General features: G+C 36.9%; 1 pseudogene; it reads right to left on the bottom strand.

Annotated features, from left to right (window-relative positions):
* Positions 1–20,350: 20,350 nt before the first annotated feature.
* LOC103438679 (WAT1-related protein At1g43650-like) lies at positions 20,351–22,418 on the bottom strand (annotated as a pseudogene).
* Positions 22,419–26,637: the final 4,219 nt, after the last annotated feature.

Here is a 26,637-nt window from a genome sequence, read left to right on the forward strand (position 1 = left end):
TGCATATGCTTCCATTTAACAGAAATTTGGATGGAATGAATGAAAAATTAACAGCAGGGGGCAAATTGGCCAAAAAAATTAGTTTAAGTCCTTAATTTTCCAATTAAAAAGTTCAGGGGGCAAATCGAAAGTTGAGTGATAGTTTAGGGGGCAAATCGACAGTTTACTCTTTATTTCATAGATGTAATATCCTGATTATTTTTAAATATGTGATTTAGTTATGAAATTCAAATTAATTGACGATTATGAAATTTAAATGGGGGAAATGTGAAATCCCGTTCCTAGAATTTATTAGTAAATATTTGGTAGTCGTATTCGGAGTTATGACACATTTATATTTATGGCAAATAATTTTTCGATATGTCGAAAAGACGAAAATACCCCTAGTTGGCTAAACCAAAACTATACAAGGAATTGTGTATATGCATGGAGTTGCCCCTTTGTCGCTCAAGTTATAGTTTCTTCTCTTCGGCATATGCATGGAGTTGTGTATAATGTGAATGAGTATGGAGTTGTGCATAAGTGAATGAGCTAGAGGGACGTGGAAAGAAATTGTTAGGAGCATTTTCAATTTTAACTCTTCAAGGATATGTTTAGTTACATAATGTGAATGAGGTAGAATGAATGATTTTTACCGTTTCAAATCCTAAAAACTGATTCCCTTTGAACTAAAAGAGATCTTCACAATGTGAATTTTGTATAAAAGTAAATTAATAAAGAAAAAAATATTAGGAACAAGCAAAAAGTAGAAAACTACAATTAACTTCATTAAAGTCAATATTTTACATCAAAATACTTCTGTCAAACCATCATACCAACCTAAACAAAATTGTCATACCCCAACTAAGCATCATACTATCAACAAATTATTCATAACCTACCTAAACATCATGGTGTCATCAGTCATTAGATTTACGAAACATTCACAATCTTCTCAAATATGTCATCATGGTAGCAAGCAGGTCATAGCAAAAAACTGGCATTCACATTTGTGAGATAAACAATTGATTTACAAATATTTGATTAATAAACATTTGTGAGCATAAAGAATTGGGGATAAAGTATCACTCTTCCTAAACAATGCAACATTAAAAAGAAAAATAAATAAAGGCTCAACCCACTGGACATTATTAATATTAGGAATGTGGGCAAAGGGGATGAGGTTGGAGCTTATAATCTAAAAGGGGCTGAGGTAATTGGTTCTTTATACTCAGTGCCGACATCGTGAAAGGCAATGCAAAGGAGTTAGGGTTGGAACTTATCCGGGATGCGGGCAAAATGGGCCGAGGTTGGAGCTTATCAGTGAAAGTATACATCGCGAAAGTTGGGATCTTATGAGGGATGGCGGAGGATGGAGCTGTCGGCTGAGTTTTACCGAAAGCAAAAAATCTTTTCCGACGATGAAACCAGTTACTCCATCATGAACTCCTTTCCACGACGAATTCAAAACTAGAAGTTCTACACAGAGATAAAAACGCAGAAGACGAAGGGATTTACACGTCCGTAATTTTGACGAGAGTTGTGGCTGAGAGAAAGAAAGCTGCGGTGAAAGAGAAATGAGACAATCTAGGGTTAAATGGGTTAATATAAAGGATAGTCTTTGAAATTAAAAAATAAATGAAGCAGTAAAGGGAGCAAAAGTGTCAATCCGATTAGCCCAGCAATTAGGAAACCAAATAATATGTTGTTCTAAGGAATCCAAATCCTCCAAATTTAGGAATTGGATTCCAAAATTTTGTGTGGGTCCCATCTTTTCTTTTACTCATCAAGTTTAGTAAACAAAGGTATATCCCGTAATCATAATATATTCACAAATTAGAGACATATCCTGGTTTGAATCTCTTCTATTAGGTGAAATAGTGACACGTGACAAACTTTCATATTGTGTTAATGAAATGAATAGTTTAATATTGTCGTCACAATCCTCACCTTGAATATAAAATTGAAAAGAAAAAAAAATTAAAGGCCCGATTGGTATCTTACCAAAAAAATTTCATCAGTTTAGTAAATAATTCTTAAAAACAATTTTTTGTAAGACTAAAAAACTTATTTGGTGCCATTCAGTACTACGGTCTGATGGTTTTCCTCTTCACTTGGAAGTGAGAGGTCTTAGGTTTGAATCTAATGGATTACGAATTCGATAACAAATTAGGCTACTCATTGTATGACTTAGCCAAACTTCCCCTTCCCTTAGTGTAAAAATATCGATGTACTAAAAAAAAACTTATTTGGTAAGAAATTTAAAATTATTTTCTAAAAAATTAAAAAATAGACCCCACTCCCTTTACCGTGGACCTCCCTGTTCCGGACGAGGAATTTTTCCACATTCCGGGAATACTAGCTGAGCTGGCGTTCCCCACAAATAAAGACTTGACACATATTCACCACTAATCAGCATCTGATGTCTGGCAAAAAAAACACTCCCTTGAGTTAATGCATTTCGGTTTCTGGAAAATATAATCAATGCATTTGTTAATGAACTTTCTTTATTATCCCTAATATTCATTGTTTCATTTCTCAGAAAAGAATTAAATTAAAGAAAAACAAAAACATAAGAAAATCCTAGATTTTTCTTAACACTCAACCACATCCACCGCCGCAACTCTCGCACCAACACACCCATCCCTTCCTTCTTCCTCACCTCTCTCTCCCACCTACTCTCTCTTCCGCTTTTTCTTTCTCCTCCTCTCTTAAACCGGGGAAGGACAAAAGGGAAAGCCGGTGAGTCGGTGAACTCACCAGCTCTTGAGTTGCCACCGACCATTCCTCGAGTTGATGCCAAAGTAAGAGTGGGATAAATAGAAGGAAGAAGAGAAAGAATAGTAAGATGGAGTCTCCGATGAAATCACCGACCGGCGATGGAGGTGGATGGTCTCTCTGTGATAGGAGCTCGGCGTCAATGGTGTGGTAGGGGTTGGCGGTGGATTTTCTGTATTTTCTTTCGCATTAGGTTTGGGGTGAATTAGGAAGCTTCAATTCAAAAAGAATCTAGTTGGCAATTTTTATCTTGAATAAAATAAAATGAACATGTGTCAAGCTTTCATTTGTTAGGAACACCAACTCAGCTAGTGTTCTCGGAACCTAAAAAAATTTCTCTGGACGAGACCTCCTTTTCTTCCTCCAGTCATGATCTCCATGACCAAACACTTAACAAAAATACCAAAATTAATTAAAAAAAAAGGAATTGTTATTAGCACTCCAAGAATCTCATTCTACACTTCATACTTTATATATTAGGAACGAAAAATACACTTGTGAGGAGTGTAGAATGAGATTTTTGGAGTGCCAATAACACTTCCCCAAAAAACAATGTATAGAAAATTGCTTGCAACTTTGAGCCACCGCTAGATCCTGAGTCGTGACTCACTACAGTAACAGAGGTAGAGTCGAACGTATCTCGAGGTGAAATTGAACAGATTCGTGACGGATTGAACTACTTTTGCAATTGACAGAATCCTACAACAATCACGGTGGATAGAATTAAACGATGATCACGGCAGAGACTAATATGCTTTTTAGGTACCTTTGCAAAGAGATTAAAATCACACAAAATACTTGCAATAGAACAAGGTTGTTGTAGCATAACTGCTCAAGCAAGGTCGTTTTCCACAGGGATTGAATGAATAATTTATGTTAAAACCAAATCTTAATTATTTATTTGAAAACAAAGTTTGGAAAAATGTGATTTTATGATCTAAAAAATTTAAAATGAATTTAATTAAAAACAATTAAATAAATTGGGAAAGTAAAAAACAAAAGAAAATAGTTTTTAAAATAAATTTGAGCACTAGGGTTCCACCGTCACCTTAACTGACACACCCTGACCAAAGATCAAGGCATGATGGCCATCACGTGAGGGTGATGTAGCCATGTGCACAGTGCGGAAGCAATAATAATATAAGAAATGCGAATATACAAAAACCAAACCAACTAGAGCACTAGGCAAGATAAGGTGCAAGCGTGATATAAAGTATAATTGCACAACTAGAGCATAAATAGCCTAAGTGCAGTCCAGCAGGACGAATACTAATTATACAACACCCAAAGGTGATCCTACATTAGTGATAATCTGTCAAAGCTGCTGTGAGTTCCTCATGAGCCACCAACAAGCACTCCTACCTAAAACCTAGAGGAACACAAAACAGAAAGTGTGAGTGTGCAAAAACAAAGTTTTTCAAAACCATTTCATTTATCAAAAGTTCTAACCCTTCACCGTAAAACCTGTATAATTTCCTAGAAAATAGAATATATTCATATTTATATCAAAACCATGCTTAGAAAAGCGATAATCATAAATATGCATGCCAAATATCTCAAAATAACAGAATAAGCAACTCAGGTGAATTAACTCATGAGAAACAACATATCAGCCAGATCCACCTAAAGTGGCCTACACGACTGAATCTATAGCTCAACAAGTATGCCTGCACACGAGTCGGAACCACCTATAGTGGTCTGTACGACAGGACTGGGTGTAAACAAATACGCTCTAGTGCTACGATCACGTGAAGACTATGCGAATAATCGCGGGTCACCTACGAGTCGGAACCACCTAAAGTGGTATGTACGACAGGACTATGCACCTAACTTGGATCCAAGGTGAGCGTATGGTGCGGGAGGTGAACATCATGTGAAGGACTGTGCCCTAACCACAGGTGGGAGCACTAACACCGGGGTGCATGTTTATGAGCTCTCAACATATCTCATATAATCATCAATTCACAATAACAATCTACAACTCACTTGGTACTTACCTGGGCGTGCACCGCGTCGAATCACATATATACATATCATACAAATTCATAGTCTAAGCATAAATCCATAGGCATGGCATTTCAAAACATAATTCCATTTAAACACATTTTCTGGGAAAAATACCAAGTATATAAGTATATACTGAAACCAAAAGCCCACTCACTGATATGTGGAAGGGTCGTAGCCCCCAAGTCTCGCTTGATTATGCTCGTCCTCTGGATAGGTCTCACCTATATGCGAAACAACTATATAAACGTTATTTTAAAGCACATAAACAAAGCTAGGTAATAACTTCTCATACATTGCTCAATTGGGGTGTTTGAATATACCAACGTGATCTACTCAACCCCACAAACAACCCTATATTTTTATAAAAAATTTCTTGTCCCCACGCGCCCTCACGTGTCGGCAATGGCATGGCTAGACGCACCTCCAAGCGCAGACTAGTGTCGTCAGCTAGCCTGACGCCGTCAGGAATATTCTATTAAATAGTAACAGAAGCTTACGGCGTTACCTTACGCCGTCAGGAATATTTCGTTAACTTTGATGGAATATTCTTCGTCTTCTCCGGTGATCCTCGCTGGAGCCGCCATCTGTGTCACTGAAAACTGGAAAATTTTCAAATCTTCATATCTTCTTCATTTCTCATCCAAAATTCATGAAATTTGTACCAAAATGAAGCTTAGGATGAGAAGAACACATTCTTACCACTTTAAGGTCCTAAAACTAACGGAATCTCGCCGAAAAAATTCAAGGAAACCGGCCAAACCCTGCAACTATATAAACCCAAACGTTCTAACGTCAAAACCACTCCAAAATCGATCCAACGTGCTAGTAAAGTAAAAATATTACCTTCTTAAGTCTCAAAACCACTTAAAACCTTCACGATCACGTCAAGTGAACATTGCACCAAATTGGGGTTTTCTGGTTCTTGAGTTCTACGAGTTCTCAAGTCAAACTAATGGCATGGATGAGCTCCTGAACTTGCAAAGAACACAAAGATCACATTCACAGCCCCGATCCGTGCATGAAATGGTTGGTTTAAGAGATTGTCCGTACAATTGTACAGAAAATGGATGAAATCCAAGAGGGAAGAGAGAGAAAGAGAGAGTCAACGGGAGAGTGTGAGAGTGTGAGTGTGTGGTCCAGGTTGCAGCCCAACAAAACAAACAAAACAATCTAACTTCCAATTAGGTCCAACAACTTAGGAAGAAAATGAATTGGTCCACCACCTAAGTTCATTTCTCACAATCACAACCTAACGCTCAAGGGCAAAATAGTCATTTCACACAATCGAGGATAAAATAATAAGAACATTTGGGACAGGCTATCACATTAACAATCCTACGTAGTTCTTCCAACCCGTTCGTGGCGTCTAGATCAAATGTGAACATGCAAGACTCGTTATGTTTTGTGAAATCCTTTTGAAAAACCTTATAACCCTAAAACGTGTCGTCTATCCTAAGAAGTTACACATATTAACCACAAGAAGCCAGCGTTAATTCCAAGGACAGCCCTCTGCCAAAATTGCATCAAATTAATTTTCTAAATATCCTAACGGTGGTCAATCATCAAGACAATTAAATAGTTTCAACACGGTGGTTAATAATTCAAAACTTGCATGCATAATATCATAAGCAAATTGAAAAGAAACTACATATTCTTACTAAGGCTCGTGGCCTCGCCCTAGCAAACAAATCTAGTTACAAAAAATCATAAAATAAAATATTATTAAAAACGTGGATAGAAAACACCTTGGAAATAAACTTGAATCGTCAAAAGCTCTCTAAAGCCAAAATGCATGCCTTCTCCCCTCTCAACCTAGTGGCTAAAAAGCCTTATTGAAACTACTACAAAATAAAACCCTAAAAGGACTTAGAATAAAACTAGTAAACATAATAAAATAATAAAACAAAAAATAAAAGGTTTCATATTTGAACTAAAATTCGGAGTTCTCAGAAAATTAGTCTTTTGAATGACCAAATCAACTCCGATTTGGTCCCAAAATGTCTCTTTTCAAAGCTTGAGACATCCCCTACAAATCCTCAGAATGAATCTGCCTCAAAATATACCATCTGAATCTCCAAAATACCCAAAACATCCATAAACTTCAATCTGTGAAAGCTGCGCGCTGGGCCTTAATTTCATCGCCACGGTCAAACGGCCAGGTAGAAAAATCTGAAATTTTGACACAATCATCTTGAAAGACTCACGAACATCCTCCAATTGGAATCACTCCAAAATTAATCCATGTGATCATTTGTTTCCCAGAGGAATTCGAATGTCCTACATTGAAAATATATAACAAAGTATCAAAATTCTACCAAAACAACCAATAAATTATAACTAAGATTAGGGTAAAATATATGGTATAATATCGCCTCATCAGAGACCATGCTCAATTTCTTTGGGTTTCTCAAAATGCTCAATTTCTTTGGGTTTCTCAAATTTGTTTGGGTTTATAAGAGAGAGTGTGAGGACAGGGAAGAAAAGCTCAATTTCTTTGGGTTTCTCAAATTTGTTTAGGTTTATAAGAGAGAGTGTGAGGACATGGAAGAAAAGATGAGCAAAAAAGAGAGAGGGAGGACAGTGGGAAGATGCGATCACGAAGAAAGTTGGAGTTCCACTGTAAAATTAATTGACAATATAAAAAGTAGTCAAACATCTTATAAGCCCTTGCAAGGTTTCTCCTTTCACCAATGTGGGACTCTTTTACCTTTACATTCTCACGCACCCCCTCACATGATGAATTTTCAAACCAAACACGTGGTGTGGAGCAAAAAATAATCACAAAGCGACATTTGGATTTTTGGGTGAAGATGACAAATTTACCCTCGAGGCATACCAGGTCTCCTACACGCGAGCAGTGGAGAATCATCCATCAACCAAATCAGGAGTACCCAAAATAGGTAACAAGTTCAAATTTGTCTCATCCATCCTCATTCCATAACCTCCAAAAACCTCCCAAAACATTTCTTTTATTATGATAATTAGCCAATTAATATATTTATACCTAATTAATATATTAATTGCTAATTGAATCACCAAATAACACCCCATTCCCTATATATATGACCCTATTTCTTCTAAAAAGCGAAGTTGATACTCTTGCAAAACTCCCAAAAATCCTCTAAACACTTTTTCTCTCTAAATTCTAACTTTGGCATCAGAGGTTCTTCGGCCAAAGCTCCTCCCATTCATCGTGGGCACGTGAGGTTCTTGGGCTTGACCAAAGGTGTTGATTGTTTTGTAGGTGCAATTTTGTCCAAAAAGAAGAAGGCGGAAATTTGCATCCACAAATTGGTGCTTTCATTGAGAGTTGAGTCCTACACTCGCAGAAGACTCTCGCATAAAAAGGTTTTTCTCTATTTTCTAGTCCATTTATATTTTTCGTACGTTCTGATTATTAGAATTTTTTATTTGCAAAGATTCTTTGATAAAGCAAAAAAAGAGAAATACAATGGCTAGAAATTTAGAAAACTCCATGAGTGAAAATTCCAATATTCAAGAAATACGATCGCGGCGATCCACGAGACTAAGACCTAGTTTGGGTGTGAGGTGCTTAAAAAAAGCACTTATGAAAAAAAGCTGTGAGGGTTTTAGGTGTTTGGTAAACTGAAAAAAAAAAGCTTATTTTGGAAGCTGCTGTGAGAATAAGCTGAAATCAAAGGAAAAAGCTGAAACTGTTATTTGCAGCTTTGGAAAACTGGCTTTTTTTCAAAGCACATGGAGTTACAGTGCTCCTTTAATGAAAAGACCCACTATCAGACTGCTTTTTTTTCCAAAAGCACTTTTACAAAAAAGTTTACCAAACGCTCTGCTGCTTTATTTCACAGCCGCTTATTCTCACAGCACAGCCGCTTATTCTCACATCAACTTTTTTTCAAAGCACAGCAATACCAAACCAGCCCTAAATGTGATCATAAGGGAAGCGGCATCACCACCACAAGATTCAACCACGGCAACCACCGTGGTGGCCACCATGGCAATCATCCACGGCGAGGTCTATGACTCCACCACCACGGTGCGAGCCCTATGCGTTGCCAAGCCGAGCTCAAGCCTCACATTCACAAGCTTCACACGCCGAGCAACCTACTCTAGACGAACAGCCCACTCTCGTGGCCTAGCCTGCTCTTGACGAGCAACCTACTCTCGTGGCCCAGCCTGCTCTCGACGAGTAACCTACTTCTGTGGCCCAGCCTGCTCCCACTAAGCAGCATACTCTCGTGGCCTAGTCTGCTCCCGACGAGCAACCCACTCTCGTGGCCTAGCCTGCTCTCGACGAACAACCTACTCTCGTGGCCCAACCTGCTCCCACCGAGCAACCCACTATTGTGGCCTAGCCTGCTCCCGACGAACAGTCTGCTCCCATAGCCCAGCCTGCTCTCGACGAGCAGCCCACTCCTGTGACCCAGCTTGCTCCAACCGAACAGCCCACTCTCGTGGCCTAGCCTGTTCCCGATGAGCAGTCCACTCTTATGGCCCAACCTGCTCCAGCCAAGCAGTCTACTCTCGTAGCCTAAATCGGTCCAAGATTAGTTCAACCATCCCGGTTTCAAATTTTTGGGCTTACGATAGAACCAATGGGCATTCTCACCAAATTTCTCCGTGGATTTGACATTTCCCAACTCAAATCTCGTGCCCGGAATCTACCACATTTCCACTACTTAAGGAGGCACATTCCTTCCAAGCTCTTCCAATGCAAATGGTGAATAACACTTGTCTTGACAAGTCATAGAGTTCACAAGCACCCTAGCACAGCAAACGACCTTGGTGAACTAACTCTTGTAGCGTACCAAGATGCAACGTACCACAAATGAGGTGTCCCAAAGTAGGATAAGGCAGATGAAGAACCTCTCCAGCAGCATCTCTGCAAGCAGCCACTCGACCATCCACGAACCGAGCGTTTGGGCAGAGTACACTCCCGATTGGGCCCCCGAGATAGCGTATACTCTCGTCTTAACGCGCGGATGAGCATGCACTATCGACTAGGCCCACGGACGAGCATACACTCACGGTTGAGGAAGCACTCCAATAATTAACATAAGCAGCCTTCCAAGCGAAGTATTCATTCACAGCTAGGCCCGCAAGGAGTATCCTCCACATTACATCAGAGCAGGCAGCACAGCAGACATAAATAAGCAGTCACTCAATCCGGCTCAAGTTCAACCAGTAGCTTGTGAGTTACACGCTCGCCTATTAGGAACATACCACACCCACTGCAGTCGCGGCATAGACGAGCCGAACATATGGAATAACAGCTTAGACCAGCACATCACAATTGGGGGCAATCGAGAGCTCTGCCACCCCAACAAAGGAAAATTCAGGAAGAAGTAGAAAGCTTCATAACCAAGCGATTGCGCAATTTCTCGTACCAACTAAGCCTCAAAAGGGTCTACTCTTCGGTGCGAGAGGATAAACTAATTGCTCTCCAGTGCGAGAGGATAAACTAATTACTCTCCAGTGCGAGAGGGTAAACCAATTCCCCGACACCCAAAAGGGTCTGCTCTCCAGTGCGAGAGGATAAACTAATTACTCTTAAGTGCGAGAGGGTAAACCAATTCCCAGACACCCAAAAGGGTTTGCTCTCCGGTGCGAGAAGATAAACTAATTGCTCTCCAGTGAGAGAGGGTAAACCAATTCCCCGACACCCATATGGGTTTGCTCTCCAGTGCGAGAGGATAAACAAATTGCTCTCTAGTGCAAGAGGGTAAACCAATTCCACGACACCCATATGAGTTTGCTCTCCAGTGCGAGAGGGTAAACTAAATCCCTGACACCCATCTGGGTAAACTCACCAGTGCAAGAAGGCCACATAGTTCAAAAGATCAAATGCTTGAAGATCAACTAAGCAACAAATGTTAAAAAATCAAACTCAAGCAGTTTTCTCATTTTCAGCAAGTAGCCCAGACGTGGCAGCCCAAACAATTGCCTATCCCACACCACTTCCTCACCCTATGCCAAACCAATCTTTGGCTACATCACCTCATTGGCCCATGCCAAGCCGACTCATGGCCCCTGCCAGCTGACGTGCCGCACCATCCTAACGACTGCCCTGTGGCAGCACCACCTAATAAGAAGACAAGAAGAAATTAAGATTTTATTACATTGGTGTAGCGTGGATAAGACGAAGAAAGCTACAAAAGACGATCCTTTGCACATGCAAGATGTAGAAGATTGCTAGATGAGGGGGAACAAATATCCTCTAAGCTCTCTTTCTCTTGTAGGGTAAAATAAATCACTCTCCAAAGTTGATTTAATAACCCACTTAAGGTGGACTTAAATACGCTTTGAGAGAAATTTATTTCCTTTTCCTAGAAGGATCTAATTTCATATTAAAAGGGGGAATCTACATCAAAACATGAAGCATTCCTAAGTTTACTAGAGCAAGAAGATCTCTACACCTGCTGCACTTTCCTACGAGCAGCCCAGTAGGTGTAGGGGCATTTGTGGAGCCAAAAATAATCACAAAGTGACACCTGGATTTTTGGGTGAAGATAACAAATTTACCCTCGAGGCATACCGAGTCTCCTATACACGAGCAATGGAGAATCATCCATCAACCAAATCAGGAGTACCCAAAATAGGTAACAAGTTCAAATTTGTCTCATCCATCCTCATTCCATAACCTCCAAAAACCTCTCAAAACATTTCTTTTATTATGATAATTAGCCAATTAATATATTTATACCTAATTAATATATTAATTGCTAATCGAATCACCAAATAACACCCCATTCCCTATATATATGACCCTATTTCTTCTAAAAAGCGAAGTTGATACTCTTGCAAAACTCCCAAAAATCCTCTAAACACTTTTTCTCTCTAAATTCTAACTTTGGCATCGGATGTTCTTTGGCCAAAGCCCCTCCCATTCATCGTGGGCACGTGAGGTTCTTGGGCTTGACCAAATGTGTTGATTGTTTTGTAGGTGTAATTTTGTCCAAGAAGAAGAAAGCGGAAATTTGCATCCACACATGGATCACACGAATAGGGTGACTTGGAGCACATGTGGCCGTTGGGCTTCACACGTGAGCCAACCTAATCTGATAACATGAAAAGTTGAGGTTCCACCGTATATAAAACCAAAAGAACTAGTTATCCTAAATAAAAAATCTACATTCTCTCTTTTGCTGTTTTCTAGGAGTAGGATATGATTTTGAGTTAGTTTTGAATTGTGTTTTTGAGAATGAATTGACCAAACAAGAATTTTTAACTTGACACTAAAATATGTTTTTGAGTTTAAAAACTTGAGTTTGGGTTGAATACAAAACGGGTTCTAAGTTTTTTTTTTCTTCATCATTGACAAAGTAGTTATTTACAATTCAAAAATAAAATAAATTTTCACTTTGTTAAGTGCTCATGTCTATAGGGGAGGTGCTCCACTGAGAATCCGAGCGGACGTACTACTACGTGCTCTTTTTGAGTTATTTAGGTGGAGTATCGTTGGTATTACCAAAAAAAAAAAAAAAAAAAACTGTGCTTGATTGTAAAGATATCAGTTCTGCCTCATAGATCGATGGTGTTCACTGATTCAAGACTCGCATACAAATTGGCTATGAAATCAAATGGGATGCTGAAACTATAACCAAGCATCAACCTTTTTGGAAGGTATGAAAACCATTCCGGCAGTGCAATAAGCTGAGAAGGATGCGCAAAGAAGTGGTAGATTTCTGTGCTGCTTATGGAATCCACCCGATGATCAAAATAATTCCAGGTCAGTATACAAATGTCGATTGAATAAGTTCATATCAATTGTTGGAACTCAAACCATCGATGGAAATAGTTTAATACTTAGGCCGCGAGCAATTACTGTAATGTGTAAAGGACTAGATTGTATGAATAAGAATGAATGTTCAATGAGTGATGTTATATCTCATGATGAAACATAATTTTTCTTAGGGTGTTTTAGATTTTGGCCCTTACAACTCATTATTTCTAAATAAAAACTCATCTATCTTTAAAGATCCAGTTTAAGCCCAAATTTAAAATTTGCAAACATATGGGAACACTATTGACCTATTAATACAATTTATTTACACCCATGCCACTCATAATTTATGGTCCCTTTCCAAATTCCTAAATTTATGCCAAATTAAAAGTAGTAGAAAAAGTGAAATAAAATGTAAAAAGTGTTTGCATTAACCGTATCCATGTCAAACTAGAAAAGTAGTTTTTATTTTTTCATGATATATTTTGCAACAATTTTATCCATATTAATTGGTAGGTAAATTAGTTTGTTCCACTTATTTTAAAAAAAAAAATACTACACCTATATTATATATTTTGAATCAAATAACATTCCTCTAACTTGTAGGTAAATTATTTTCTATGTATTGTTATATATGTTAGACACGTTTTGTTGTTGTATAAGCATGAGTGGAACATAATATTGTTGATTTTATACATCAAACTGCATTTCTTTTGTTATAGGTAAATTATTTTCCATGTACAAGTACTTATGTTAGGCACGTTTTGTTGTTGGTACATACAATATTTTGTATCATTGTAAAGAAAGATATTACATTACACCCATGGTATAATTGTTGTAGGTAAATTATTGGAAATTAATTTGTAGTTAGGTAATGAACATTTTGTATCATTGGAAATGAACATTTCAAATAGTAGGTAGGTAAATTAATTTGTTCTAATTATATATAAAAAAATTACACTACACCTGGTTATATTTAATTTTTCTAATTATTAAAAAAATTTATACTACACCCAACCAAATAACATTTCTCTAACTTGTAGGTAAATTATTTTCCATGTATTGTTACATATGTTAGGCACGTTTTATAGTTGTATAAACATGGGTGTAACATAGTATTTTTAATATTATGCATCGAACTACATTTCTTCTTAATATAGGTAAATTATTTTCCATGTATTAGTACATATGTTAGACACGTTTTGTTGTTGGTATAAACATTATTTTGCATCATTGTAAAAAATAGATATTATATTACACCCATGGTATAATTGTTGTAGGTAAATTAATGTGCATGTAGATAATGAAATACAATGTTCTAATATATTAATAAAAAAAGGACAAATTCAAAAGTATTCAAGAGTAGGGTGAAAAAAAACTGAATCGAATAGTTTTATAAAAATTCAAAGCCTTTCTAAAAAATTAATATGCAATAAAATTTTACCATTAATGTCTTTTTTGTCTTGTTGCAAAATCATTTCCTCTCTCCTTACAATTAATTGTTTACATCAAATATGTAATAAGGGTATTTTAGGCATGTGAAAATGTAAAATATGTGAAGTAATATGAAATTAATGAATTTGCTTATGTGGAGGTTTTCTTTGAGTAAAAAAAATTATATAGGGTTTTACATGAAGAAAATTGAGTTTGAAGGGCTAAAGTCATATTTTCAGTTTTTCTTACACCAGCTGTTCTTTCTGATCCGACCGGAAGAAAAAAACTCTTCTCCAAGATCATGTCCTTTCTCTAGTGACAGGATTGACTACTGAAATATCAGTCATGGAAATCTCCAGCACTTTATTATCGTCGAGCATCACTTTTCAATCTCTGCGTCTTCAGCAACAAGACCGTTTTTCCTCTTTCCCCACAGCACACAGTAAAGTCCCACAATAATGAGAAGTGCTCCAATCAAGCTGCACACATAATCTACTTTAGATTTTTGAGGATGAACTATTTTGGTAGCACCGACGAAGGAAAATGTGAAAACTGTAAGATGGAAAGGGAAAAAGAGTGTTTGTGCTCTTCTGTTTACCTGCCAAAGTGAAGTCGCTCTGCAAAAGCAATTGCCGAAAACATCGCCACTGTGATGACTTGAAGTGGACTAAACATAGCTGCAAAAACTGGTCCCTTGTGACTGATGCACCATGCTTGCAGGTAGTAGGCTAATGCCGAGATCACAACACCCTGTAAGGTCCCTGCTCTGATACTATGAAAAAACTGGGTCAACCTGCTTTGATACTATGAAAAAAATTGAGATTCCACTATAAAACTAATTGACGATATGGAGAGAGTAGCCCAACCTCTTATAAGTCCATGCAAAGTCCCTCCTCTCATAATGTGAAATTCATTCCCAAGAGTCCCACATTCTCACACTCAGCACATCCACTACCAAATTAGTTTTCGTTGTTTCTTGTACAAGAAGAAAGTTGAAAACGGCAAGAATGCTTACCTTTCAAGCAAATAAGCAAATGGTCCAACCAAAACCATGGCAAGAACATGCCTATAAACCACGAAGACAATCAGATTGCCAGTTTGGGATTGCTACACTTAAAAAAAAAAAGGTAAATTACACTTTCATACCTCAGGTTTGAGGTCTATTTCAATTCCTTACAACATTTTCAAAACATTTCACTTTCATACTTTAAGTACTATTTTATTTCAAAATAATACCTCCAGTACATTTTCCATCCATTGATCCGTTAAATGCTGACGTGGCTGCCACATATATGCCACGTGGTTGCCAAATGTCTGTCATGTGGCAAAAAAATAATAATTTTTAATTTTCTTTTAAACCTAAATCTTCTAAATATAAATAATAATTATAAAAAATTAAAAAAAAAACTGAAATAAACCACCCCCGCCAACCCCCCAAACCAAAACCCAATAACCCCAACCCCTCCCCCCAAAACCAGAAACCCAGAAACAACCCCCACCCGCCCGCGACCCTCCTTGCGCACCTCCCCAACCCGTGACCCTCTCTCCCTCTGCACCCACCTTCGCACCCACCCTCTTCCCTTCTCTACACACCCCGCACTCCTTAAATCCACACCCATTCCACGAACCGGGCAATGGCAAGATGGGATCTTGGGTTCTTTTTTTTGTTTTTTTTTTCTGCGATGCAAGGAAGAAGATGAAGATGGGGGGAGATGGGTTTGGGGGTTGCGGGGAGAATAGAGGAGGATGAAGGGGGGGGGTAAGGTTTTAGGGTTTATTTTTATTTTTATTTTTTTTATGGGTTGCAGGGAAGAAGATGAAGATGGGGGAGATGGGTTTGGGGGTTGTGGGGAGAAGAGAGGAGGATGAAGGGGATAAGGTTTTAGTGGGTTTTTTTTTTTTTTTGTGGGTTGCAAGGAAGAAGATGAAGATGGGGGAGATGGATTTGGGGGTTGCGGGGAGATGAGAGGAGGATGAGGGGGATAAGGTTTCTGTTTTTTTTTTTAATTATTATTTATATTTAGAAGATTTAGGTATTTTTAAAAAAAAAATTAAAAAATGATAAATTACATTTTCATACCTCAGGTTTGGGGCCTATTTCAATTCCTTACAACATCTTCAAAACATTTCACTTTCATACCTTAAGTACTATTTTATTTCAAAAAAGGAATGCGCTGCAACCCAGAAGAAGAAGAAGGAAGAAGAAGAAGAAGAAAAAAAAAAAATAAGGGACCGAACCCCCTGCAACCCAGAAGAAGAAGAAGGAGGAGGAGGAAAGAAGAAGAAGAAAAAAAAAAAAAAAAAAAAAAAAAAAAAAAAAAAAAGGGACCGAACCCCCTGCAACTCAGAAGAAGAAGAAGAAGAAGAAGGAAAAAAAAAAGAGGGACCGAACCCCCTGCAACCTAGAAGGAGGAAGAAGAAGAAGAGAATGAGAATGAGAAGGAGGAAAAAAAAGAAAAAAAAAGAAAAAAAAAAGGGAACCCGAACCCCTAAAAAAAAAAAGAAGAAAAAAAAAAAGGGAACTCCCTGCAACCCAGAAGAAGAAGGAAGAAGAAGAAGGAAGAAGAAGAAAAAAAAATTCAGGTTTAAAAAAAAATTATTTTATTTGCCACGTGGCAAACATTTGGTAACCACGTGGCATATATGTGGCAGCCACGTCAGCATTTAACAGATCCATGGATAGAAAATGTAACAGATGTATTATTTTGAAATAAAATAGTACTTAAGGTATGAAAGTGAAATGTTCTGAAGAAGTTGTAAGGAATTGAAATAAGCCCCAAACCTGAGGTATGAAAATGTAATTTATCCATTAAAAAATTATTTTTTTGCCACGTGGCAGACATTTTGCAGCCATGTGTCATATATGTGGCAGCCACGTCAGCATTTAACGAATCAATGGATGGAAAATGTAACGAAGTTATTATTTTGAAATAAAATAGTACTTAAGGTATGAAAGTGAAATGTTTTGAAGATGTTGTAAAGAATTGAAATAGAGCTCAAACCTGAGGTATGAAAGTGTAATTTAACCAAAAAAAAAAAATGTTATGCTTTAAGAACAATCAGCTGTAAAGTAAAGTAGCTAAGCATTTGGTAAACTGTACTTTTAAAACTGTTGTGAGCATAAAAAGCAATATAAAATCCTTTAGTGAATATTAATATAAAAGTGTTGTATCTTTGCATAAGGCTTTTTAGCCAAAATGGTCATTGAGATTTGCATAACATATCACTGATCCCTGAGATTGAAAATCAATAGAAATGGTCTTTAAGATTGTCCACCATCTATTATTGTGGTCGTTCCGTTAAAAAATCTGTGAAGTGTCCCAGAGCTCTTGGCCGGAAGTTTGGGTAATTTTCAAAGCTTCATAACTCAATTGTTTCTTAACCAAATTCAACTCATAATATATCAAAATGAAGATAGGAAAGTGTAGAACAAGATTATACCTATTTGGAAGCACAATGGTTGCTGGATATGGCTGAAAAATAACTTGAAAGGTGAATGGTTCGAGAGAAAACTGGAAAACTCGCCTGAAACTGAGTAAACTTTAAACGTTCATAACTTCTTCAATACTCAACGAAATCGAGTGATTTAAAAACAAAAATCATACTTCCCAATCAGGCAAACAGAATGGTACCCTGCCGGAAACTGAGTAAACTTTAAACGTTCATAACTTCTTTAATACTCAACGAAATTGAGTGATTTAAAAACAAAAATCATACTACCCAACAAGGCAAACAGAATGGTACCCTTTTTTTTTTTTATGGCTAATTCACCGTGGTCTGGACGGAAAACAGCTCGAAAGTGGCTAACTTGAGACTAAGATAGTCACTTCCAAGCCGTTTTCGGCCAAACCACAGAGCTTTAGCCATCAAGAAATGTACCATTCTCTTTGTCTCATCGAGAAGTATGATTTTTGTTTTTGAATCACTCGATTTCATTGAGTATTGAAGAAGTTATGAACGTTTAAAAGTTACCCAGTTTCCTGTGAGTTTTCCAATTTTCCTGCGGACCAGTCACCTTTCAATATATTTTCCGACCATCTCCAGAAACCATTGGGCTTCCAAATATGTATAATATTGTTCTATACTTTCCTATCTTCATTTTGATATATTATGGGGCGAATTTGGTTAAGAAACGATTGAGTTACGAAGTTTTAAAAATTGCCCAAACTTTCGGCCAAATGATCCGGGACACTTAACAGAGATTTTAACGGAATGACCAAAATAAGGAATGGTGGACAATCTCATATACTATTTCTATTGATTTTCAATCTTAGTGACCAAAGTGATATGTTATGCAAATCTCATGGACTATTTTAGCTAAAAAACTCTTTGTATAATGACAAAAATAGACATGACGTCAAAAGTATCTAATCTTTTTCCTTCAGATTATCTTAACATATGTAGTTTGCATTGTCATTTTTTATATTAAATAAAAACAACTATAAACAACTATAATGGTAAAATGTATTCTTAACTTATTTAGTGTCCACTACATCAATCATTCGGTCAATTTGTTGTGACAACTTAACAGCACCTCCCACTTTTCCTTCTTTGTAACAACCAAGGTATAAAATATCAATGATATTGGAAATATCGGTAATCCAAAAACACGAAAATTTCGATGAAAATATCGGGATATTATCGATATCGATAAAAATTGAATAAAAACCACGGAATTGTAAGAAAAACTTGGAAATTTTTATTGAAACTTTGCAGGATGTTTATTTAGTCAATTATCTATTAGTTTATCACAAAAAATGGAATGAAATGCATTGCATGATAGATATAATTGATTTAAGTTGATTATATATCGAGATGGCAAACATTGTGAGTGTAGAAAATATGTAGTAATTAATGAAAGAAGTTTAAATATACCATAATCATTTATATATAATGAATTAGTACAATATTTCACACTTTATAAATTGCATGGTAAGATACATGAGTGACTTAGCAATGTCTAAAATATCGATAATATCGGAAATATCGGTAGTCTAAAAAAATATCGGTAGTCCAAAAATACGGAAATTTCGATAGAAATATCGGGATATTATAGATATTTTAAACCATGTCAACAACTCCTTTTTCCTGATCTTCTTTCTTAATTTGTGTATCGAATTGTTGAATTCTTTTTTTCTTCTTCCCCAAATTATTTCATTAACTTGAGTGTTTTTGAGTGGGACAACACATCAGAATCATTGCTTTTGATTTGAATGTTGTCACTCTCTTCAGATTCATCATTATTTTCAGATAGAAGTACACCAGACAAAAGGGTGCCCAAGCATGGAATGAGATTCTCTACTCTCTTAATCTCTTTATCCTTAAATTCTTTCCTATTTGAACGGTCAATATTAAGTCACATCAACATTTTATATTAATTTTTTTATAGAGATAATAAAACAAAAAGTAATATGTGAGAGAAGAGGATGGAAGGGGATGAGAATAGGAGGATAGAAAATCCTCCTCCCAAGCATGATCGCTTGTAGGATACCAACAAGAAAAATGAACTCTTTAGTAAGAGAAATGAATGTGAGTCCTGTGTAAAAGTTCACGGATTAGACTAGGGTTTTTTTGTACATATAATAGCGTGTAAAAAATAAGGGGTAGATGAAGTCATTTGGAAAAATAAAAGGGGCATTGTAGGTATAGAGAAATTTTCATCAATCCTTCTGTGTTTTATTATTTTGGTTTTTTTTTTTTAGTCGCCTTGAAAAGCAACATAATGGTAGCTTCTAAAAGCAGCCCTGTGAAGGCCCAAACTTTAAAATTAAGGAGGTCTATAAATATTTACCAAACAAATTTTAGCTACTTCTTTTTAAAGCGAAGCACTTTTTTGAGAAAAAAAAAAAACAAAGCAAATCCCAAACGGAGCCTTAATCTTTCATGAAGGACAACTCTATGAGGACATTTTGATCCGTCGTATACCAGCAGAACGAGTACCATTGCCAACTAATACCAGTGCCTCCGTCCATGGATATCAAACCTTCTTGTGCTTCAAGTTTTAATGGGGTTTTTGTAACTGTGAAGTATCAATCCCAGCCATTTCTTCTGAGTTCACGCATGACAACACATCTTATAGTTTAGCTAGTGGAATTCACAATCAGTTTACCAATATACTAAAGAACCATGACATCTTCCTATTTGGGGAATTTTAAATTCATTAGTGGAAAATAATTTTAGTGGTCTCCTCTATTTGAGGAGATTCTAGCTAACATGTAATTGCAAGATACACTGACAGATTAAAGATATATCGTTGTTAGTATCTCTCTCATTAAGCGTCCCAGTGATAAGAAACATTTTTTTGTACCAATGAAATGAATAATAGTCATCACAATTAACACTTTAAACAAGGAACTGAAACAAAAAAAATGTTTTATTTAGTTAAATATAACTTTTCTTTTTATTAAGTGGACTTAACTACATTAGTTAGAGAGGATGTGCTCCAATGAGTATCCAAGAGGATGTGTTCATTTGAGTATTCTGAGTCCTTGCAATTTAGATTAGTTTTCTCTGAACTTCTACATAATGATATAACACAACTTTTCTTAAGTCAACGGTTCTTTAAGATCTCACCGCGAAAAAAAAAACTAGCATGCCTCCATGATCATGTTTCTGCTTTAGTAACAGGATTGACTACTGAAATTTCACTCATGTAAATCTCAACCACCTTATTATCGTCGACCGTCACCTTTTCAATCTCTGTATGTTCGCCAACAAGACCGTCTTTCCTCTTTCCCCACAGCACACAGTAAAGTCCCACAATAATAAGAAGTGCTCCAATCAAGCTGTACACAAAAAAGTTTGGATATTTTAGGATGAACTAATCTGCTAGCACCGACTACGGAATTCCCATATGTGAAAGCAGCAAGATGGAAGGGGGAGAAAGTGTTTGTGTTCTTCGGTTTACCTGCCAAAGTGAAGCCGCTCTGCAAAAGCAATTGCCGAAAACACTGCCACTAGGACGACTGGAAGTGGAGTGAACATAGCTGCAAAAACTGGTCCCTTGTGACTGATGCACCATGCTTGCAGGTAATAGACTAATGCTGTGTTCAGAACTCCCTATTGCAAAAGGATCAGATGAAGACTCAAAATTTTTACAGATTCAAATATATCTTATCCCAACAACATGGAAGAACAAAATTAAATTAATGAGTTATATTTTAAGACACAGAAAATTATTCTCACAACAGCAATACAGCATTCTGTTATTTTCGCATTTTATGTTGTTGAACATATCTTATAGAAGAATTAAGATATATATAAGAAAACGCTTACGAAGTAGACGATGGTCAAAAGCTGCACGTTCCACTCCAGTCTCCATGAACTGGGGTTTCTAGCCAAAAACAGGGCAAGGAAAGAAGATTGCAGCGATGCGAAAAAGCACATTATGGTGGTTAGTGACAGTGGAGCAGGGTAGACTTTGGACACCACACCCTGTGGAGCAAGAAAAGCCAAAGTTGATGAAAAAACTAAATTTCGACATTATCTATTATATAAATGGGAGAAGGCAAATTTGGTGAAACGTTCATAATACCAAAAATACTCCTCACCTCTTACAACCTTTTTTTGTTTTGAATTTAAAATCATAAACTGTACATTAAGTATTCTTTTTCAAATCAAATTAAAATATCCAAAAAATAGGTTGTGATAAGAGGCGCTAGTATTTGTATAAACGGAGCCATCTTGAAACAAGTTTCTAATCACCTGGAGGATTAGCCACGCACTCCACGCACTGTGGCTAATCAGAATAAGAGCAGAACCCTTGATCCAGTTTTCGTGAACACGCTTGGTCTTGCTAATATACTTCTCGGCGTCGTAAACATTTATCAGTGGCTTTTCGACACCTTTCAACAGGTGTCCTCCTTTCCAGAATGTGAAAATAAGAGAACCGCATATGCAGAAAACTGTACCAGCCACCTTCGCTTGGCCTCGAGCGCTTCTAATCTTCAATTTCTCCATCCTGAATAAAAGTAACCAAATTACAGGACATGGAACCTTAGAAGAAATCGAAGGAAAGGCATAGAATATACCTGAGAAGAACTGCCATCAGAAACGTCAAAGCGGGGACAACATTACCCAAGGCAGTTCCAACTGTTGCAGTAGTGTATGCTAAACCAGCACAGTATACATTCATAAAGATGGTAGGCCCTAACAAGGCGAGCAGGAAAATATTTGCAGCTACCGAAAATGAGAGTGAAGGCCTCTGCTTCCTGCTCAGCACATCCACTACCAAATTAGTTTTCACTGTTTCTTGTACAAGAAGAAAATCTGAAAGCGGCAAGAATGCTTACCTTTCAAGCACATAAGCAAATGGTCAAAACCATGCCAAGAACATGCCTGTAAACGACGAAGACAATCTGATTGAGTCCATCCTGGAGGGATAATTTTATGAGGATGTATGATCCGGCGTAGATCAGCTGAACCAGTACCATTGCCAAGTAATGAGTGCATCCTTCCATGGATATCAAACTTTTCTTGTACTAATTTGAAATGCGGATTTTATGCTTCAAGTTTTAATGTGGTTTTTATAACTGTGAAGGATCAACCTCAGCCATTTCTTTTGAGTTAATGCATTAGCTAGTGGAAGCTACAATCAAATTAGCATCTTCCTTGGATGGTGGAAGTATAATGATAAACTTTTGGGGCTTTTAACTTTTGTTAGTGGAGATTACTTTTGTGGTGCGTTTACGTAAGACGATAAAAGGAATTGGATTGATGATGAATTGGAATGAGGAGCAGTCATAATCAAATTCATGTTGAAGTTGTTTTTTTAAATGTTCTGGAATCGGAATAGAAGTGACACTGATTCTATAAAGCTGTTTACTAATTCATCAGAATCAGATTATAAACTAGTATGATCAATAAAATACCCTTGTTCCAATTCAAAATATTTTATATACTTTTCTTAATAAAAAAATATTTAATAGTAACGAAACTTAAATTGCTTTTTTATTTCATAGATGTAATACCTTGATTATTTTTAAATATGTGATTTAGTTATGAAATTCGAATTAATTGATGATTACGAAATTTAAATGGGAGGAATGTGAAATCGTGTTCCTAGATTTTATTAGTAAATATTTGGTAGTCGTATTTGGAGTTACGACACATTTATATTTACGACAAATAATTTTTCGATATGTGGAAAAGACGAAAATGCCCCTAGTTAGCTAAATCAAAATTATACGATGACGTATTTTATCCTTATATGCTTCGTTGTATTTCTTGGCATATTTGGATAGAGCTCAGTCCAACAAGCGTGTAGGCAAAAACCATCTATGAAACGCAATTATAATGGAGGAGACACGAGCAAATGTAAGGGCAAAATGATCATTTGACCATTAATCTAGAAGGCTCCAGCTTTGCTGGAGCAGTGATTTGGGTGCCACATGTGTGGCTAGGATGGAGAAAGAAGAGGAGAAAGGAGGGAAAGGAAGGGGTGGCTGCCTAATGAGAGGGGAAAGAAAGGAGGGAAATGAGAGATAGGGGGAAGCACTGGATCCCATTTTACCTGCGCGACCCAATTTCCTGACCCAGTTCTTGCACACACCTTCCGGCATTTTTCTGGTAAAATTTGTCGAACCACCACCTAGAACCAACTCCACGACCCTCCCTCCCTCATTTCCACTCAAACCCGACGAGTTTTGGCTCCCGTTTTGCAAAGAATGGCATCGAAGACGCCAAAGGTTCCCTAACGGCAATCCGCCATTCCTGAAGCCAATCTCATTGATCACCACCACCAATAGACTCCTCTCAACCTCAAGAATAATGCCCATGAATTGGTTGAGGCATTGGAGTTTGTTTTGGCATTGAATCAAGAACACCCATTTCTAGGGTTTCTGATGAATCCAGGGCAATTTTAGGTGTTTCCCGACTAAATTGGACTTCGGTCCAGGTATAAAAAAAATGCTTCTCTCATTGAGATATACATGTTTGTAAATTTGGTAGTTTTTAGATGTAGTCAGAAAATTAGGTTTTTGTTCGCCGAAAACCGCTGTTATACGTGCATGGCCAGTGGGCCAATTTTGCCCTTTTAAGTTAATTTCGATATTTTGATGTTATATTTGATATTCGTTTGATGTGATTCAATCATTTGAATCTAGTATTGAATGTATCCGCCACTTGAATATTATTAGTAAACAAATTAAATGTGACAGCGAATTACAAATGTCTTGATCCCGTTTGGTACGTAGGCAGTCTAACAAGGAGGTTAGATGCAACCATAAAATAACCAAAATTAAATTTTAGTGAATGATTGTTAAGAAAAGAAATTTATTTTTGTTAATAGCGTAAAGATTAACCATGACTTATTTTTGGCCTACCACTGTGGTTAGCTTCCGAATTAAATTTTGGGTCACTACAATAGACACACTACTCTGACCAAAAAAAAAAATTTCATAGACACTCTGAAATGTTTTTGTTTATTTTTTATAAATTTACGTTAATATTTAAACTTTGTTGCTCAAGTTATAGTTTCTTCTCTTCGGCATATGCATCAAGTTGTGCATAATGTGAATGAGCATGGAGTTGTGCATAAGTGAATGAGCTAGAAGGACGTGGAAAGAAATTGTTTTGAGCATTTTCAATTTTAACTCTTCAAGGATATATTTAGTTACATAATGTGAATGAGGTAGAAGGAATGATTTTTACCATTTCAAATCCGAAAAACTAATTCCCCTTGAACTAAAAGAGATCTTCACAAAGTGGATTTTGTATAAAAGTAAATAAATAAAGAAAAAAAATATTAAGAACAAGAAAAAAGTAGAAAACTACAAATAACTTCATTAAAGTCAATATTTTACATCAAAGTACTTATGCCTAACCATCATAACCAACCTAAACAAAATAGTCATAAGCTACCTAAGCATCATACTATCAACAAAATATTCATAACCTACCTAAACATCATAATATTAAAACGTAGTTCTTGACTATCATGGTGTCATCAGTCATTAGATTAACGAAACATTCACAATCTTCTCAAATATGTCATCATGGTAGCAAATAGGTCATAGCAAAAAACTGGCATTCACATTTGTGAGCATAAACAATTGATTTACGAATATTTGATTAAGAAACATTTGTGAGCATAAAGAATTGGGGATAAAGTATCACTCTTCCTAAACAATACAACATTAAAATGAAAAATAAATATATAAAAAATAAAAGCTCAACCCACTAGACATTATTAGGGATGTGGGCAAAAGGGATGAGGTTGGAGCTTATAATCTAAAAGGGGCTGAGGTAATTGGTTCTTTATACTCAAATCCGACATCGTGAAAGGCAATGCAAAGGGGTTAGGGTTGGAGCTTATCAGGGATGCGGGAAAATTGGACCGAGGTTGGAGCTTATCAGTGAAAGTATACATCACGAAAGTTGGGATCTTATGAGGGATGACGGAGGATGGAGCTGTCGGCTGGGTTTTACCGAAAGCAAAAAATCTTTTTCGACAATGAAACCAGTTACTCCATCATGAACCCCTTTCCACGATGAATTCAAAACTAAAAATCCTACACAGAGATAAAAAAGCAGAAGACGAAGGGATTTACATGTCTGTAATTTTGATGAGAGTTGTGGTTGAGAGAAAGGAAGCTGTGGTGAAAGAGAAATGAGACAATCTAGGGTTAAATGGGTTAATATAAAGGATAGTCTTGGAAATTAAAAAATAAGTGAGGCAATAAAGGGGCCTCCGGATTTGTTGTCCCGAAGATGATGTCTCCTTCATGTTTCCTTCTTTATTTGTTTGATACGTGTACTACCACTAACTCTAATTTAACTCTGTTAACTTTTACTAAATTAAAAAAAATAATAATAATTAGCAGAAGCAACTCCCGGTTTACAGTCCCTCTGCCCACACCCACGCCCACCCCTCCCGCTCCCTTACGCCAGCCCACAACCAAAACCCCTTCCCCTCCCTTTCCCTTAATCGTCGTAGCGTGACCGTTGTGGACTTTGAAACCTGGTACGGACAACGTCAAGGCGGCGCATCGCAGCGATGGAGGTGAGTCCAGCGATGGCACCGGCGACGGCGGTTTCGTACTGACACTACGATGCCGACGAAATTTGTATTTCACGACAGATCTAGAAGATTTCAGTGAGATTGGTGTTTGAAAATTCTAGAGAGATTTGTCACAAACCTCTCGACTCTTCGACCAATATGATTAAAAAAGCTATGTGAATCTTAAGCCAAGTGAGATAGGGGTTTTGGTTGTGGGTTGGTGTAAGGGAGGGGGAGGGGTGGGTGTGGGTGTGGTGGGCAGGGATTGGAAACTGGAGAGCTGCTTCTGCTAATATTTTTCTTTTTTTACTTCATTTTTTTTTTTAATTCAGTAAAAGTTAACAGAGTTAAATTAGAGTTAGTGGTAGTACACGTGTCAAACAAATAAAGAATGAGACATGAAGGAGACATCACTTTCGGGACAACAGATTTAAGGAATCTTAAGCAAAGGTGTCAAGCCCTTTTCGTTAAAACTCCCTAAATTTTAATAAAAAATACATAATTTTAATATTAAAAAATTTAAAATAAAATAAAATCTGACTCGCAAATCCATGGGTCATCACATAAACTGTTTATAAAACTTTCTACATTGTTTATGAGGAAATTTGGTAAACTAGCCATATTTTGTACCACGAAATGGAATTTAGCCTGCCTACTCCAATTCTTATAAATTTAACCAAAAATCCATGTGAAAGTTCTAAAATACCCTTGCATACATAAATCTTTTACAAATAGGTTT

The sequence above is a fragment of the Malus domestica genome, chromosome 06 (genome assembly GCF_042453785.1).
Source record: "Malus domestica chromosome 06, GDT2T_hap1".
In the NCBI taxonomy this organism is placed as follows: domain Eukaryota; kingdom Viridiplantae; phylum Streptophyta; class Magnoliopsida; order Rosales; family Rosaceae; genus Malus; species Malus domestica.